This window comes from Fukomys damarensis, unplaced genomic scaffold (genome assembly GCF_012274545.1).
Source record: "Fukomys damarensis isolate Sample0158 unplaced genomic scaffold, DMR_v1.0_HiC HiC_scaffold_27, whole genome shotgun sequence".
NCBI classification, from domain to species: Eukaryota; Metazoa; Chordata; class Mammalia; order Rodentia; family Bathyergidae; genus Fukomys; species Fukomys damarensis.
In genome coordinates, this window is record NW_022900939.1 from 18,770,783 (window position 1) to 18,790,282 (window position 19,500).

Genomic DNA, 19,500 nt, shown 5'->3' on the forward strand with positions numbered 1-19,500 from the left:
GCGCACTTGCCGCCGACTGAACCAGCAGGTGCGACCCACCGACTCGCGATTCGCGCGTTGATTTCCTCTCCCAGGAGCTACCGGTGTGAGGCGCGCAGGGGACCTCACCGCCAGGGTCCGGGATCGTGGTAGACCTCACCTCCCGGGTGCCTGGAGTGTCGTGGACCTCGCAGTCAGGGCCTGGAGAGCGTGGGGGTCGTCTGTGCGACCTCGCTGCCCGGGTTCCGGAATCGAGGTGCGGCGCCCTTCCGTGCATCCGCGAGTGGACCTCCTGTTCCGGGTGGGTAGGCTCGCGGGCGAGGTTCTCGTTTTCTGTGGGGCTGGGGGCGCCCAGAGGGGCAGAGGAATGGTTCTAGTGACCATGAATTTTGGCAGCCAGGCTTTTAAAGGGACTCTGGGCGGCTAATCCGAGAAGGTGGTTGGGTCAACGGGTGGAGGGTTAGGCCAGAATACGTGTGTCGGGGGGGGGCGGGGGGGTGACGGCTGTAGACACAGGACGGTCCTGGAAGGCCCCCAAGGCCGTCCTAAAATACTATCGTGGTTTCCACGTGGAAATTCGAGGTAGCAAATTGGATAGGTGTGTGACCTCTTTCTCTTTTGAAACTCAAGTTTGAACACTAAATGAGGTCAATCAGCTAATTAAGTTGAGTTCCTGGAAACTGGGAGGTAATTATGGACGTCCCTGTAGGGAATGGTGACCGTTTGATCTCTACCTGGAATTTGACCCTCCACCTCCAGGACAGCCCAGGGAGGTTCTGCTGGTTAGGAATCTAGCAGAGATCACTGAGGATCCAGGGCTTTGCTGTCCACATTCAGAAGTAGCAGGAGGGAGTACGGATGTCCAGAGGCGTTTGCATTTGGAGACCCGAGTCTTCCAGCCACTTGTGGGACACAGCAAGGCTGCCTCTCATCAAGGCAGTGAATCTTCCATTGCCTGGCACTTAGCGTGGAGGAGCTTTGTACTGTTAATTAAGGCAGGTGTATTGGATGTGGCTGCTGTAAGGAGGGTTAATAGGTGGTAGCTGTGAGCTTTTACCCCAGAAGTCACTCCTTAAAGAGGGCACGAGAGACCCTTGTTTCAGTCAAGGGAGGCTGTCTTAATAGTGGCTGGATGTTGAAACTCCTGGGAGCAATGTTCTCAAAGAAATGAGTTCCATTGTCATGCTAGGAAAACTTCCAAGAAGGAGGAAATGGTTGGAAGCCGGTTCATTCTCTGGGTCTCTATGAAGGAGGCTGGGATATAGGTGTCAAAAGAACTCTTTATGAATAAGTCGATTTTGGCTTCAAAGGCAGGTCCCAGGTGGCCCTGTTGACAACCCTTGGCTGCTTTTAACACATTTAGATCCTGAATGGGGAGGGGGAATCTCTGCCCCACTGTCTCCAGTACCTTTTTCTTTAGCAAGCCTGTTTACAGATAAGTTTCCAGATGTTCCTAGGCTTATTCAGTCCTTGCTCTGGATTGTGAGTGTGGCCCCCTTCTGGTGTCTTGGTCCCCCTACCAAGTTTAGGCGACTTGGTCCAGGCCGTGGGAGGGTGGGAGCTGGCTATTTAGGAGACAGGATTACTGAGGCTGGATTCAGCGATGAGGAAATCTGGCCAGAGGAAGATGAGGAGATTGTAAGACAGCATTGCATTTTATATTTCATCAGAGTGATGAGGGAAGTGAAACTGAGACTAAGCCAGGAATGGACCTATATAACATACACTAAGAGTGGGCTTTTGTAGAAAAACAGTTCCTCAGCATGCTTGCATTATTTCTGAGTAGTAATGGAGATCTTAAGTGGTAGCATTCTGGGGTTCCTGTGGGTCCCCTCCCCAGTGCATAATGGGGACTTGTCCAAAGTGGGGAACAGTGTGGGCTGCTGTAGGGTCTGGGGGTGTGCCCCCACTTAGGAGTCCTGGGGTGTCTGTGGGCAACAGCATTTGGCCCCTGAAGTCTCCTTGCCAGGAGCTTCCTACTGAGTTTGAGAGCAGCTCTTTAGGGCAGCCAGGAGGATTTGGCTGGGGGGAATTGACATTTACAGCATTTTCAGGAGGCCGTGGTTATCCTTAACCACAGAAACCTGTGGGATGCCTTCATCCAAGTGACCTCATTAATTTCCTGAAACTCTACCTGGACCGTCAGGGAGTTTGGGGCACAGAGGAGAAGGGAATACTACACACAGGTCTGTCTTTTTCACCTTGGACTGCCCCCCGCAGCACTTCTGGGCTCTGGGTGAATGAATTACATACTGAGAGATTGTGAACAGATTGAACCTACCTTCCCGTGACCCCAGACCCCGTGACCTTTGTGTAGGGTTGTAGCACCTAAAACCAGGGCCCTGCCATTCTGCTGGCACAGCTGACCAAGGGCATATTTGACTTTCTCCGCATGTTGCATCAAAATGGGCTCAAGATCATCACTGAAGGGCCTGCTCCTGGCTTCCAGGCCTGCAGCTGAATGTAGGTTGCTGCCCCTGGGCGTGTCCAGGATGGTGGGAACAAAAAGGAGTGGCTGGGCAGTTAATGCATGTGCCCAAGGGCTTGTGATAGAAATATCTGTTGGGTACTGTAAAGCACAGTGAATGTCTTCTGAGTGTGTACAGGAGGGAATATAAAAACAGCTGGATGAGGTCTGGGTTGTTTGACTGCATTCCTGGGACTGGCTGCCGCATTTGGCAGAAATGATAGAGTCCTGGTTCCAGGGTGTGTGGGGGAGCACAATCAGCAGGTGCAATAATAATAGTGAGCAGCCGGGAAGTGAAAGCCCTGCTTTCTCTGCTCTTGCTGCCTTTTGAGACAGGGTCTCTCTAAGTTGCCTTGGAGCTTGTGATCCTCCTGCCTCAGCCTCTGGAGTGGTACTCTGGACAGCTGTGATTATAGGCATGTATCCCCATGGTGAGCTGCTCTTGCTATCTGAAGTCTCACTAAACCCTGAGGAGAGAGTCGATTACTATTCCTGTTTTACAGATCAGGATCCTAAGGCTCAGGGCAGTGAAATCACTTCTTGTAGGTCCCAATGCTAGTATGTAGGGTCTGGGATTGCTCCCTGGGCTCCTGGAGGGGCCCTTAGGCTCCCCTGCTACTAGGAATCAGAACACGAAAAGTGCAACCAGAAGACAGAAGATTAGTGGTCTTGTTTCTGAGGTGTGAAATTGAGTGATAGCAGGTAAAAACCAGTTTCTGATCAGATTTCTTCCTTTCTCTTCGTCTCCCTCCTTCCCATACTAGTGATGGAACTCAGCAAGCACCTCTGCACTGAGCCACAGCTCTAGACCTTTTTGATTTTTAAAAAAAATTTTTTTGAGACAAGGTGTTGCTGTTGCTAAATTGCTCAAACTGGGCTCCAACTTGTGATACTCCTGCTTCCAGAGTGCTGGTATTATAGGCTTATACCACCATGCCTTGCTGTCTGATCAGATTTCTTGATGGGGGATATTTTTTGCTGTTGCAGAAAGCAGGTTCAGGAATTGGTTTGACCAGCTGATGTGTATCTCACTGGCACTTGTGGGAATGTTGAGATTGTCTTGGCTGGTGTGGGGGCAGGCGGGGCTCTAACATAAGCCTTCCCCACAGGGAGTTCTAGTCTTAAGGGTAGGGCAACATGCCTGCCCATGCTCGGTGCTCAGAACCTGCCCAGGGCTCTGGAATAGCAACCTGGGTCACTCTGGCTGCACGACTGTGGGATGGGTTCCTGCTGCACACACATCACTTCCTGGGGAATTAAGCTCTTAAAAGCCTGGCAGCTGCTGGGAGTTTTTGGGTAGCGGCAGCAACAAGCAGGGTTCCCTTGATTGACTGCTAGATGCCAGTGCTGAACTGAGGCCTGGCGCCCAAGGAGGACAAGGACAGTGTTTGGGTGTGCATTGTCCAGGCCTCTCCCTAGGTTTTTGGGAGCAGTGCAGTGGGGACATGTGGGTCAAATCTGGCCACAAACTCCTCAATGGTGGGCCACAGCTGTGCAGACAGGCTCCTGGTCCCATCTGGGAAATGCTGATGTTCAAGTCCACTAGGGATTCTGTTTGCAAATGTTCGGGAAAACACCTTGAGAAACCTCAAGCTTTTAGGAAGCAGGACAGTTGAAAGAAGGTCCTGGTAGGACCCTGGGGCAGTGACACCTAGGTGAAGATAGTGACAGACGATGACACCCCTGAGCTGTCCACAGACCTCTAAGCCTGGAGCCTCGTGATTGCTCTGCAGATTTGAGGATGTCCTGCCCCAGATGCTACCAGAGTGGGGAATGGCCCAGGGTCTGCCTGGCTGCTTCCTGGGGGCTCTGTTGGATGCTTGATGCTTGAAGCTAGGGCCTGAAGAAGGCCGAGTGGAGTAGTGCAGAAACAGACGGATTGGGTCATGGGAGGCCTGAAGCCCAGGAGATGGAGTGCACGTTGTCCCCGGCAGAGCTCAGTCCCACAGACCACATAGGCTAGGAGCTCAGGATTGCCCTGGCTGGTCTGAGAGGTGGAGTGTGGGCCTCCAAGCCTTGAATTTCCTGCACATTCACTGCTGATCCCTCAGCATGGAGAGTCCTGCAGGGGGGCACCTGTGAGCAGGCCTTAGGGACTAGCGGTGGTGGTGGATGCACATACTGACGATGAGAAAGCATCATGGTCATTGTCCCATCCTGGCTCCAGACTTTGCCTCCTTCAGTGTCATTCAGCAATAAGAATTCACAGAAGCCATCAAATGACTGGCTTTCTTGGGAGATTGCAGACAGAGGAGCAGCTCTGGCCATTTGGGTCCAGTGCTGGCACTGCATTCTTGGGGCCACGGCTGGCAGCACATGCCCAGATCTGCCAGGATCATTACACTTAGGCTATTTACCAAATGAGTGCGAGGGAGTGTAGGGTGAAGGCCGTGGGTAAATGGTGAAGGAATGTGAACCCAGAGTCCAGATGGGGCTGGGAATGGAATTCCTAGAGACATTAACAGCCAGCCAGGATTTGCTGTTAATAATTCCCTAAACATGGGAATGGGAACAAATGCCCGTTCCTGATTCCTATGGCTCCTACAGCTCCTTGAAGTGCAGCGATGTGTGTTCATCACATCCTGGGAAGTTGGGACCATGGTCTGTTGCTAAAGCAACAGGAACGCCTGCCTTTGGTTTGTTTGCCTCTTTGGGGTCCCTGTGGAGAACGCCTCTGGAGTTTAAGTGGCTCATGCTGCTGCTGGGTGCTGGTGGGTTTTCTCTCTGGTCTGCACAGGACCCTCCTGCGGATTGTTTTGTCTTTAGAGTCTGGCTGTCTTTAACAAAGCTTTGGGATGGTGGGAGATGGACGAACACTTCGGCCTAGGTTCGGGAGTGGAGATGTGCCTGTCAGGACACCAGGGCACTGTAGACCCCAAGCCCATTACGTTATGCATTAGCTTTTTTCGAGCTGGTGGGCTTGTGACTCTGCAGTGATAGTGGGAAGCCAGGCTTCCCTTAGACATAGCTTCTGCCCTCAGTTGGCCTTGGGTGGGTGTTGTGAGCAGGGATGAGATGTCCTGGGCCACTGTCCCTCAAGACCCTGCTCTTTAAGGGTGTCAGGGGCACCATGAGCCCAGCAAGCTCTCAGAGTTACCCTCTTCCATTTGCTTTCCTTTGTGGACCTCGTGGGTCAGCACACTGTGAAAATCATACTGATGGTGACCATGGGCACTTGGCCTTCACTGCTTTCCTGATGCAGAGCTGCCCCACCATCATCCCCACCACAGTTCTGGATGGACTCTGGGACCACTGTGCCCTTTTCCAGCGACAGACTGAGAAAGCAGATGTGGGCTGACCTTACCGAGGGTCTCATGGTTGGGCCAGAACAGGTGATCACTGCTTCACTGTGCAGAATAATGCACCAGCCCCTTACCTGCCTCTAGGTCATCTTGGGGACATGCTAGTCTGTCAACCTGCTTACTTTCAGGCAGCACAGCAGTCTTCAAAATGAAGCTCTGAAGGCTGCCTTGGGAGAGGGTTTTTTGGTTTTTTTGTTTGTTTGTTTTTTTACTTTGTGGTACTGTGAATTGAACCCAGGGCCATTCCACTGAGCTATGTCCCCAGTCCTTTTTTTATTTTGAGACAGGTTCTTATGAAGTTGCCCAGGTTGGGCTAGGACTTGAGATCCTTTTGCCTAAGCTGCTCAGAATGCAGTGATTACAGGCATGTGCCACCACAACTGGCCTAATACGAATTTTTAGGGACTCAGAAACTTCTTGCATATGTACATTTGTCTATTGATATTTGTCTTATAGGGAATTTAAGAAGAGAACTTAAAGGTATTTATTAGCTGGCCACAGTGATGCATGTCTGTGATTCTAGCACTCTATGGGACAGAAAGATCTAAGTTCAAGCCCCAGCCTGGGTGACTTCATGACTTAGCGAGACCTTGTCTCAAAAGATAGAAAGAGATGTGGATGTAGCTCATTGCACAGGCCCTGGCCACAACCCCCAATGCCACAAACAGTATTAAATGTATTTAAAAATAATAAACTCATTACATATAACATAACTAACATTTGTTTGAAGAAACACGCCCCAAAAGGAATATTTAAAGCAAACCAAAAATCTCCAATTTTTTTCTAAAACAAGAAAAGTACTAAGAAGACAGTGGTGTTTTGTGTGTTTTTTGCAAAAGCTCATGCTGTCTGGCTTGATATCTCTGCTTGGATCATCGGTCTGTTGTGATATCACGTATTATGTGATTTCTGGACAGTACGACTATACATGGGAGAGAATGAGAGTGAAACAACAGTTGAATCTATAAAAAGTTTTGGTGTCATTTCCTCTGCAGCGGCCTTGGGGAAATCCTTAGGATTCTTCAAACTACACATTGAGAGCTGTTAGAGGGAGCATAGGCCCAGCCTCATGGACAGGGTTTGGACTCGAAAGCCACTTTTTCCATGCAGCTAGGTGAATGTTTTGAACTGTCTATATCCCTTTTCTCACCTTTTAAGACTTGTGAAATTCAGTTGGAATTCTAGACGGTCTGCAGCTGATTCTCACCCTGAGAACAAACAAGCCCTCTGACTCAGTATCTGTAGCATTGTGAGCGTGCAGGGCCGTCTTCCGGGCTGCGAGTCAAGGAAGCCCAGTGGGGCCTCAGGAGGTTGAGGAGACACAAGCCGAGGGCCGGTGGGCTGCAGAGTGGGGTGCACATGCAGTGGGACAGGAGCACAAGAGGTATTTGTGGGATGAGTGGGAGGGAAAGGTTGTCCCTAGGCTGGGTGACAGGAGCCTGGGCAGTGACGAGGAGGCAGGGAGCAGGACTGTGCTGTGGATACGGGGCCCTGACCAGGTGGGGGCGGCTGTAGCCACACAGCCTGGCAGTGTGAATGGGGGCATGTGAATAATGATTTCTCATGTGAATAGAGGGACTCAACTTGGGAGACTGGATGGGGCAGGAGCTGCTACAGAGTCTGGGGAGGCCCCGCTGGACAGCTGTGGGATCAGGGGCCAGAAGAAGAGACAGAATAGTGCACGGGAGACCTCCGTCCCTGGGAGGCAGCGTTATTCAACAACCAGATGTGAGCTCAGGGAAGGCAGGCAGCTAACCCATCGATACCTGGAGCTGGGATTGGGCAGGAAACTTTATTCTCAAAGGTCTATTGTATGTTCCGTAAGTGCATACATGTATGGTTAGTTTAAGGGCAAATACAAAATATCCTCTAATTGTAGCAGCCTAATGTAAGCTGATACATTGAATCACAAAATTCAGTACTTGAACTTCTTTCTTCCAATACACTTGGTTACTCTTGTCACAGTTTACATCTATAGTATTCACATGTCTTAAGAATACTTTTTTGTCTTTTAACTTTTTTCCTAGAATTAAAGGTGATTTATCCTCCACTACTACAATAATGCAGACTGAGTATGCATATTTGCATTTTTCTAGTGTGTTTTATACTTATGCTATAAATGCTGCTGTTTTTTTTTTCAGACAGAGGTCTCACTATGTAGTTGAGACTGACCTGGAACTCACTATGTAGCCCAGGATGGTCTCGAACTCACAGCGATCCTCCTGTCTCAGCTTCCTGAGTGCTGGGATTATAGGCACCCGCCACCATGCCCGGCTGTTTCAATGTTGTTTTCTAGTGTTCTTCCACGTCACCTTGGAGAGCTCCCTTTAATATTTCCTGCAAGTTAGTGCTGATGATGAATTCTCTCAGCTTTTATTTGTCTAGGAATGTTTTTATATCATTTTCATCTCCAAAAGGCACTTTTGCTATACATCGTATTTTTGGCTGGCAGGCGTTTTCTTTGTTCATTTTTTGATTACCTTTCAGTGCCTTTCATATCTCATCCCATGTGCTCCTGGCCTGCAGGGTTTGTCCTGAAAAATCTACTAGTAGTCATATGGAGGTTCCCTTGTATGGAAGGAATCACTTTTTCTGCATTCCAAGTTCTCTCCATGTTTGACTTTGATCAGGAAATTTATTCAAAGAAATTATGGCTGAAAACACCCCAAATCTTGGGAAGGAAATTAACATACAGATGTAAGAAACTAGAAAAGAACACCAAAGCAAGTACATTGTGACATGGTGTATTGTGACATGACCAAAAGCTAAGTTGTCCAGCAGTGACAGGGCACCAAGCAGCTCCTGTGAGCTATGGAGAGAGGCCATTCTAGGCCATGGCCCCGGAGCTCCCTGTGTGTGACGTTGGACTGTCATTCTTGTTCTGTGACCCGTCATCCAGAGAGGGAAGATGGCCTCAATATTCATTCCTACACGAGGTAGCACCTGTCTGGGAGGCCTGGTAAGAGAGAGGTGGTGGTACCTGGTATGTGGCCTGCTGCCTGTTAGACCCTCATCATCCTCTGGCTTGGTTCTCAGCCCACCTGATTCTGCTGGGTTGGGGGTTCAGGTAGAGCCTGGCTGGTGGTTTTGGGGATGGGAAAAGTGTATGACTATCCCTGAGAGCTGGGAAGAGGAGCATGGGGATAGGAAAGGGCCCAGCAAAATCCACACTGATGCTCTCCCCAGGCTGCTCGTGTCATCCGTAGCAGTGGGAGGTGCAACCAGCACTTCTGGGGACCTCATCAGAGGAAGAACTATCCCAGCTCAGCACAGTGTCCACAGAATTTAAGGGTGGCCCTTGAGAACACTTGAGCTTTGGGAATCACAGAACAGATGGTAGCTGGAGACCCCAGCATCTTCTTATCCAGCCGTATGCTTTTCAGCAGACTAAGGCTCAGCACTGAGCACACTGGGAATTTGTTAGTAGTAGGCATTGTGTCTGGATAAACATGTGTTGAATGAATAAGTTCCTGTTAACAGAATCACCAGAAATGCTCATTCATCAGGTATGCAACTGAGCACCTGCTACATGCCGGCTCAGTGTGGATCTTTTTTTTCATTTAATTGCCCCAGCCACTCTGTTGGAAAAGAGAATCTCTGTGCCTTGTCTGGGTATATGAAATGGAGAAGAGTGGAGTCTGAGCCTTGGGGTTATATGTGGCTTAAATTCTGTTGTCGGTTTTTGGTGGCAGACAAGGCTTGCCCTGGTTTAGACCTGCAGCACTGTGTTATTGAGTTGTCCGTGGCTAGGCTGTGCTCTCATTGGCCTTTGTAGCTTCTTTTATGACTTCTTGTCCTATCGGTAAGAGGGCCTGTGTTTCCAGCCAGATAAGTGGTGGCCATAAGGAAGGTGAACTTACAAGGAGAAGCTGGACTCTGTCTTGGCTGGCAGGACAGTTCCTGCTCCTTCTTCTGGGTGGGGTCAGGATGGAGGCTGAGGGAGAAGCTGGGAAGGAACTGTCCCTGGTGACCGGGATTCATGTTAAATTGTTCAGTCAGTCCTTTGGTAACCTGTGTGTGGGATGGGATTAGAACAGTAGGTCCTGCCCTGCCTCTTTTCTGGGAGAGTGAGGCCCCTGCCTCTTTTCTGGGCAGGGCTCTCTCTCGACACCCTTGGGGATGGACACAGGGCTGGGAGAGTGGTGGGTGGAGGGACGGAGACTGCAGAGATCTGTCCCTTTGTTTGTGCTCTGCTTTTCCTAATCTGCTTCCTTGATAACTCACACCTGGACTCAGTGTGCTCCGGCACTTGTTACCTGCCTGCTTCCCTGCGGAAGGTCTTTATTCCAGGGTGGAGGTCTTATCCATCTGTCCTGTTTGTTAGGATGTCCCCATTGCTTGGAATGTGCTCACCACATACCAATCAGGTGCTGATGAGGGTGAATGTGTTGGGTACTGCCTAATCTTTCAAAATATACATGTAGACACACATACATATACGTGTATGTGCATATACACATACAGGTATGTGCATGTATATATATATATCATTTATTAATATATAATGTACATACCGTACATATCACCCTTTCATTTTTTTTTCATTTATCGCCATACTGGGGATCTAACCTAGGCCCTTCACTTTCATCTGCATTCCCATCCATTCATTCATTCACTGATATTCCGAGTCTCGCTAAATTACTTAGGCTGGGCTGGAATGTGCAATCCTGCCTCAGGCTCCGAGAGTGCTGGGATTACAGGTGTGTATCTCCAGGCCTGGCTGCCAACCACCCATTTAAAAAGCACAGTTCAATAACTATAGCATATTCACAGAGCTGAGGGCTGTTGTTGCTCCTTTACAGTGCTCTGAGCACCCCAAAAGGATGTACTTTGTATCTTAGGCTTCGCCTACTCTGGACGTTTCATAGACTCGCTCTCCATGGTCCACTGTGGCTAGCGGCTTGCACTTAACACGATGTTTTTAAGGCTTGCCTGTGTTGTAGTATGAGTCAGCACTTCATTCCTTTCTCTTCCACTTGTTGTGTGAATGAAACCAGTTTAATGTATCCATTCATCATGTAAACATGTGATTTTCCCCCACTGTTTGACTGTTATGAATCTTCCCGCTGTGACTATTCACATACACGTTTTCAGGTAGACATGGTTTCTTTATTTCTCTCGAGAGTTTACTCAGGAGTGAGATTGTGGAGCTTGTGATAATTCTATGTTCAGCCTTTTGAGGAGCTGCCAAGATTCTCCAGTGTGGAAGAACCATTTTACCTGCCCAGCAGCAGTGTCCAAGGATACCAATTTCTCCACAACCTCACCAACACTTATTAGCTCTCCTTTTGATTATAGCCATCCTGATGGGTGTGATGTGGGATCTGGTTAGTTTTGTTTTTTTTTTTCTTTCAGGGCTGGGGATTGGATCCAGGGCCCAAATACATCAAATAAGCACTGTACCACTGAGGCACACTCTTGGTCCCTCTTGTTGTATTTCTGATTTGTATTTCTCTTGGGGCTAATGATATAAAGCATCTTTTCAGGTGTGTGTTAGAAACTTTGGTATGTTCCTTGGGGAAATATTCACTACTCATTTTTAATTGCTTTTTTTGTCTTTTTGTTATTATTATTATTTTTTGTTTGTTTGTTTTTTGAGACAGGGTCTCACTGTGTAGGTGAGACTGACCTGGAACTCACTATGTAGCCCAGGCTGGTATCGAACTCACAGCGATCCTCCTGCCTCAGCCTCCCGAGTGCTGGGACTACAGGCGTGCACAACCACGCCCAGCTCATGTCTTTTTGTTATTTATAGATGAGAATTGTTTATGTATTCTAGACCAGATACATAATTCGATATTTCCTCTCCTTCTGTGGATTATGGTATCGAACACAGCGATCCTCCTGCCTCAGCCTCCCGAGTGCTGGGACTACAGGCGTGCACAACCACGCCCAGCTCATGTCTTTTTGTTATTTATAGATGAGAATTGTTTATGTATTCTAGACCAGATACATAATTCGATATTTCCTCTCCTTCTGTGGATTGTTTTTGCTTTAATGGCATCCTTTGAAGTATGAAAGTTTTAAATTTTGATACTATCTTATAATGTCCCATTTTTTCATTCAAGCTTGTTTTCTATTGTTAGATTTAAAAAATTATGGCGTATATATTATATCTATCTAAACAACTTGCCATCTTAACCATCATTAAGTGCACAGTTCAGTGGTGCACATTCACCATCTGCTTTCTCCACCTCCATGATGTTCTCATTTTCTCAAACTAAATCTCTGACCCCATTAAACATCGACTCACCTTCTCCTCCCCAGCCCCTGACACTCCCATCTTACTTTGTCTCTATGAATCTGACTCTTGTGAGACCTCATATTAGTGGAATCGTGTAATATTTGTTGCATGTACCTGGTTTATTTCACTGAGCATAGTGCATTCAAGGTTGATCCATATTGTAGTGTGTCAAGGTTCCCTTCCTTTTTAAGACTGAGTAATAATAAACCATTGTGTGGATAGACTGACTGCATTGTCTACCCATCTGTCCATCTGTAGACACTTGGTTGCTGCCACATTTTGGCTGTGGTGCTGTGTGCATGGTCACACAGATGTCTTGAGTCTCAAGAGTTTTCTAAACTGCTCAGCCTCAGGCCCATATAGGCTTGGATTCCTCAGCGGAGATCCCCTCCTGCCAACTCGCTGCCTTTACATGGAAAGAACCTCCCTTCTTTTTGGGTCTGAGAACAAAGCAGGCTGACTGGTGTGTGGGCGATTGCAAGGCGTGGCTCTTCTCTACATCCGGTATCCTCCAGGGAGGCCAGTCTGGGTCCTGGAGGTCTGGTGGGAAGCCTCACCTTTGAGAGTTCAGTCCAGACCAGGCCTAGGGCTGCACCCCCACCATGGTGCTCATGGAGAGAGTAGCACAGGAGCGAGGAAGTGGCTTTTGCACAGTGCCATTCCTTGACTGGTAGGGTCCTTCTGGCTGCCTCGTGTAAATATCAGTATGTTGGAGGGGAGCAGGGTTGTTCAACCCACCAGCAGTCCACGTTGGAGCTATTTAATTATTGGTCTGCTGGGACCTTGGTGGCCTGTGTAGGGTGTTAGAGGGTTCATCAGGGTGCTTCCTGCTCCTGGAAACTTTGGTAGCTATCTGAGAAGTCCATACTGAGTCATAGAGCTCACGTTTATATATTGTAACAGCTGTGTAGAGTTTGCGGATGGCGAGTTCCATTTCACCCGCTCTCCTCACATGTACCTCTGAACTATTCCCAGCCCCACAATCTTTCCTACTGCTGCAGGGATTTTCTTGTCCAAGTGACTTGTTCAAGAAGTTGCCCAGATTGGAGTTCCCAGGCACGCTTCCTTGGATCAGCCCCACTGCTGTCTGGTGTCATACCCTGTCACACCCCCAGCAGCTCCTGGACCCCATGCTTACAGGTTCTATGCTGCCTGGTGTCTGCCTATCCTGGTGAGAGGGTCTTGCACTCTGAATTGCATTTTCTCTGATTCTTAGAGAGCTTCTTCCCAACCCTGTTCCCATGAAGGCTGTACTGGCTTTTGTTGGACTCTGGCTGCTGGGATCCAGGTTCCTGTAGACCCTTGTTCACATGCCTTTTAATATTTACTTTGCTTCCTTTGAGAGATTCTGGTGCTCAGCCCCAGAAGGGCCCTCAGCACACAGGCTGCTTGACTGTTTCCCTGCCTAAGGGGACAGTGTGACTCTTCTGTGTGTGGGAGGCCCACACACACTTCTCCCATCCCAGGAGTCGAGGGGTGAGCTCTGTGACAGGAGAGGATGTGGAATTAACTAGAATGCAGACTGGCAGAAGTTATCCTCTCTCTATTGGCCTTCAGGAAACAGGCCCTGAGCCTTGCGTCTGGTGGGCTGGATCTGGTGGGTTGACTAGAAGCCCAGAATACTGGGCCACTTTATTCCTAGGATGTTTCTGAAGAGCTACAGAACCATGTTAGAATGCTTATAGTTCTGATTTTGCCCCTGTCACAGTGATGAGCAATTGTAAAAATAGACTTCTGAAGGCTGACATTATAAAATAATTCCCTAATTTGGTTATTCTCTGTTGGGCAAGTATATCAGTCAGCTTCCTGTTACTACAACAAAACACCAGAGGCAATTAACTCATAAAGAGGAAACGTTTATTTAGATCACAGTTCTGGAGGTCCCAGTCCAAGATCAGGAGGCTCCATTTTGGGCCCCTCTGGTGAAGGTGCCAAATGGCAAAGGTGGTTTGTGGGTACATGGTAGAGCAAACTACTCACACCATGAACCAGGAAGCAGGGAGAGAGGAAAACATGGAGAAACCAGGCTCTTAAAGTCCTTATAGAGGGCACGCCTCTGATGGTCTCTAGCCCTCTCGTGAAGGTCCACAGCAACTCTCAACAGCTACACCCTGAGAATCTGTCCTTTAACACATGGACCTTGAGAGACACTTAAGACTCAAGTCATAGCAATATGAATAAACCACTGCATCTGTCCACTAATCAGCTGGTGGACACTTGGGATGCCTGTCTTTTTGGCACCATGAAGGGTGCTGCAGCCAACATTCTTGTGCCCAGTTTCGTGTGGACATATGTTTTGTTATTTTTAGGTAGATGCCTAGGAGTGGAATTGCTGGCTGGTGTGGTAACTCTCTGTGGATTTCTAATTTTCTGCATTGTACTTTTTCAGATAATTAACCTTTTTATTTTAGGAACTCTTATCTTAGGAAACTGTGCTGCATAGTGTAACAGCCAGAACATTGACACCGATACTGTGAAAGTCACACACCCATCACAGGGACCCCTCCTGTTACTCTATCATCACTGCACACTTCCTTCCACTCCATAAGCCCCTTAACTCTGGCAGCTATGGATATACTCTCCTTTTCTATAATCTTGTCATTTTGCTTAATCGTTCAGAATGGAGTCATATGGGATAGGCCCCTCTCCGTCTCTTTCTCTAGTTCAGCATACCACTCTGGAAATTTGTCCAGGTTGTCAAATGTCAGTAATTCTTTCCTCTTTACTGTAGAACAGTGTTCCATATTGTTTGAGTCCACCCTTTCTAGCTGTCTGGGTTGCTTGCAGTTTTGGGCTGTGCTGAGTAAAGCTGCTGGAATCATGAGTTTGCAGGTTCTCTTGTGAACAGAAAGACCTTCAATTCTCTGGAATGGATGTCTGGAGTGTTGTCTTGCACTCATAAGATAGTTGCATGCTTAGGTTTTTAGGAAACCACCATGCCGTTTTCCAGAGTAGCTGTACCATTTTATTTTCCCACAAGCAATATGTGAGTGATCCAGTTTCTCTGTTTTTTTTTTCCCCACCAAGCAATGAAAGGTTTTTTTTCAAAAATTTTAACTGTTTGCATAGGTGTATAGTAATCTCATTTTAATTTGCATTTTAGTAGTCAACAATGAACATTTTTTCATATGCTTTTTTTGCCATCTGTATTTCCTCTTTTGTAAAATACCTCAACTTTTTTGCCCATGTTTTAGTTGGATTGTTGTGATTTTTATTTTTACCACTGAGTTTTGTGAGTTCTTTATTATAGAAACAGGCCTTTGTTATATGTGTAGTTTGCAAACATTTCCTCCCATTCTATGGTTTGTCTCTGTTGTCTTACTAGGGTCCTTTACAGAGTTGAGGTTTTTAAGCTTGATGAGGTCCTGCTGAGAAGTTTTTCTGTGTGTGAATTATACTTCTAGCATCAAGTCTAAGAATGCATTGCCTGATCCTAGATCCTGAATATTTTATGTTTTTTCTAAAGGTTTTTCAATTCTATGCGTAAGGCCATGATTCACTGTGAGTTAATGGTTGTAGAAGGCATGTAACTTAGGTTGCAATTCATTATTTTTCCTCTGGCTGTCTGGCTGCTCCATTGCTATTTTTTGTAAAGACACCCCTACCCCTTTGAACCCTGCTGGTACCTTTGCCAGAAGCTAGCTGCGTTTCTTGGTGTGTTTTGTATGGGAGTTCTGTTGCATTCTGTTTCTATGTCCTTCTCCCTGCACCAGAGCTAGGCAGTCCCACTAATTGTAGCTAAATAATAAGCCTGGAATGGGGTAATCCAATCCTTGCTTTGTTGTTCTTTTGCAAATTGTTGTAGTTAATTCTTGCTCCTTTGCCTTGCCATGTAAAATTTAGAACTATGGTGTCTATATCTACATAACTGTCTTGCTGAGAGTTTTGAGTTGTGTTTAGCCTTTGGTTCAGTTTGAGAAGAACTGACATGTTGTATTGAGTTTTCCAATCCGTGAACAGAGCTTCTCTCTCCATTTATTTGGATCTTCTTTGATTCCTTTCCTAAGACCCGGTATTGTTGCCAGCTAGCATGGTTTAGTAGAAATGGACTTGTGGGTGTAGCTGATTGTTCCTGTAAACCTCTAATCTTGGTGTCCTCAATCTTGAAGAGGAATGAGATCGTGTAAATTCAGGGCTTTTCAACTCTGACCAGCCAGAGTCCCTAAATGATCAGAACACCCTAAGTACAGATGAGGAAAAAATTGACCCAAGATTTACAGTAACAAAGGATACAAAGTGAAGGTCAGGCTTTGTTCTGCTTTTAGTTACCTACTGGGCATCTTTAGGCACAAGTAAAGAGTCATGCTCCTTAGCACAAATGGCTGACTGTCCCAGAAGAATATGCAAATCATGCTTTTGATGAGTAGAAGTATGGCCCAGAATTCCGTCTATTTCTCATCCCCACAGCGGTCTCTGACTATGTCACAACTGCATGAGTATCAGGGTATTATTTGCTCCACATAATGAAGTGGAAAGTGATGTTGCCTCTTCTGTTTTCTGGCAGGGATAATATAGAGTTGGTATCAAGTCTTCTTTTAATCCTTTACTGCCCAATAAAACCATATGGGTTTGGAAATTTATTTTTCTTATAAAACTCAAAGTTGTACACAATTTCCTTAGTAGTTACATGGAAGTATTCAAATTACCTGTTCATATTGGGCCAGTTATAATAGTTTCTAGTTTTTGAACAATTAAGCCTATTTTGTCCATATTGTCAAATGTACGTGTGTGGAGCTGGTCTTGGTGTCTGTGGTGAGGCCTTCTTGTGTGGGTCAGCTTGGCTTCCCTTTTCTCTTTATCCATCTTGCTAGGGTTTTGTTAATTTGATTTTCACATTGTTTCACTGAATTTTGTGTATTATCATTTTTAATTTTTTCTGTTCTTGTGTTCTTGCATTTAAAAATGATGTAATCGAGCAAGGGATTTAGCTCAATGGTTCCACCAGCCTGCCTCACAAGCACAAGGACCCGAGTTTGATCCCTGGTACAAAAGATGATTTAATTGACATTTTTATTCCTTTATGAGGTGCAGTATAACTCAGCACACGTACATAGTGTGCTGTGATCAAATCAGGTCAATCAGCATTTCTGTCTCTTCACATATTATCATATCTGTGTATTGGGAACCTTCAAAATCTCTGGTAATTTTGTAATATTAAGTGTTTAGTTTAATTATGTAGAAAATAGTTTGTGTTGTACCTTGTACTGTCTAACCTTAGGGCTACTCTCCCCATCCCCTGTGTTTTGGTACCTGTTCTCCTCCTCACTATTTCTGGACTTCCTATCCTCCCTAGCCTCTACTGAACTCTGTTCTACTCTCTGCTTCTAGAGGATCATCTGTCTTCATTTCTGCAAATAAGACCATATAGGACTAGTCTTCCATGCCTGGCTCATTTCATTTAATGCAAAGTCCTTTAGTTCTATCTATCTTGCCTCAAATACTTGCACAAATTTTGCTCTCCTTTTTCTAGCTTCTTAAGGTGGAAGTTGAAACTGATCTGAGACTCCTCATCATTTCTGAGATGTACATTCAGTGCCACAAATGACCATAAGCAATGAAAAAGAATGTATATTCTGTTGTTGGGTGGAATATTCTATAAACACTTCCCTTGGTTGGGGGTGTTGAGTTCTTCTGTTACCTGGCTGATATCCCTGTCTTGTCTGTTCTGTCAGTTGTCAAGAGATTTGTTGAAGTCTCCAAATATAAGTGTAGATCTTCTCCTTCACATTGCCCTTTTATCATTTTCAATGTTCTCTGTGGTGATTTTCCTTGTCCCTGAAGTCTACTTTACCTAATATTAATATAGCCATGCTTGCTTGCCCTTGAATTATGTTTGTATAATATATTTTCCATCCTTTTACTTTCATCTTGCCAATGTCAGTGTGTTATAGACCTCATAAATGTGTCTTTTAAAATCTGTTGTTTCACCCTCTTTCTCTCTCTTTTAATTGGTATATTTAGACCATTTATATATATTGCAATTATTGATATGTTAAGGCTTATGTTCTTTCAGGTTTTTCTTTTTCTTACCTGCATGTGGCTTATTTGCATACTTTATTTGCATTCTATTTTTTAAATTGAGTTTATTAGTACATTTTAGGGATACAGTACAGTTACATTCATTGTTAGGATCTTGTACCTCTACATGGCAGGTCTTGGTTCTCATTTTTTCCCCTTGTATTTGCATTCTATTTTGATTTGTTTGTATTCAGTAGTGTTTTCGAGTGCATTTCTTTTAATAGCTTTTTAAGTGGTTGCTCTGGGCATTATGTCATATATATCTAACTTTATCACCATTACTGTGATACTAATTCAAGTAAAATGTATTCCTTTTATGAATCTTTATCTTCCCCCATTCATTATTGTAAAATATTTCCTCTATGTCCATTTAGAAACACATAAGAATATGTTATATGTTATAATGCTGAGCATAATTTAGGAAACTTGAAAAGGGAAGGAAAGCTTCTTATATGTACCTTTTTTTTTAACCTACTGTATTCTTTGTGATGTTCCAGCCTTGCCTCTCTTGTTTCTTTTTGGAGAGATTTCTTTAGCCATTCTTTTAGAACAGATCTATTGGCAAACAGTTCTTTCAGTTCACCTTCAACTGAGAATATCTTTATTTTTCCCTTTATTCTTAGACTACTTTTGCTGAATAGATTTACACATTAATAGTTCTTTTCTTTCATCACTTGACAAATTGTGCAAAATTCACCATTTTCTTTTGGCCTCCATGGTTTGTGATGAGAAAAACAGTTATTCCAATTGCCTCTCCCCTGTGTGTAAGGTTTCATTTTCTTTTGCCTACTTTCAGGACTGTTTTTAGTCATTTTCAGAAGTTTGATTATGATGCATTTTGATGCTATGAATTTTCTTGTGTTTATCCTGTCTGGGATTCATTCATCTTCTATAGTTTTGTATCTCTTGCCACATTTTGGGAAATTTTGAGTACTTTTTCAGACCCTGCCTCTTTCTTCTGACCTTGTGGGATTCCAATGAGTTGAATGTTATATGTTTTGTTATAATCCCACAGCTCTCTGAGGCTCTGCTTATTTTCAGTCTGTTTTTCTGCCTGTTGCTCAATTTGGGTGATTTCTGTTTTTCCATTTTCCAGTTCACTGACTGTTTTCCTCTAAACTTTCTGTTCCTCAGTAGAATCCATTCACTAAGCTTTTTATTTCAGTTACTATAATTTTCAGTTCCAGTATTTCCATTTGGTTCTTTTCTGTCTTTGCTAAGATCTCCTGTTTCTTTGCTGCATCTTATGTTTTCTCTTCTGTTTCTAGCATGTCTGTAATTGCTCACAGCAATGTTGTTATTATGGCTACATTAAACTCATCTCCATTGCCTTGGTATTGGCATCTACTCATGGTCTTTTCTCTTTGAGATCTTGCTAATTCTTGGCATGATGAGTGATTTTCTACTGAAACATAGACATTTCTGTACTGTGCTGTGAGATGCTAGATCTTATTTAAATTTAACTTCTTGCTTACCTGGTATTTTCTGGT

General features: G+C 45.5%; 1 protein-coding gene across 1 annotated transcript in view; it reads left to right on the plus strand.

Annotated features, from left to right (window-relative positions):
• The first annotated feature begins 56 nt into the window (after positions 1-56).
• Shank2 (SH3 and multiple ankyrin repeat domains 2) overlaps positions 57-19,500 on the plus strand; it is a 511,573-nt gene continuing 492,129 nt past the window's right edge. Inside the window, exon 1 of the mRNA XM_010635716.3 lies at positions 57-280. The gene's annotated coding sequence lies outside the window, so the exon portion shown is untranslated. The remainder of the gene's footprint in view (positions 281-19,500) is intronic.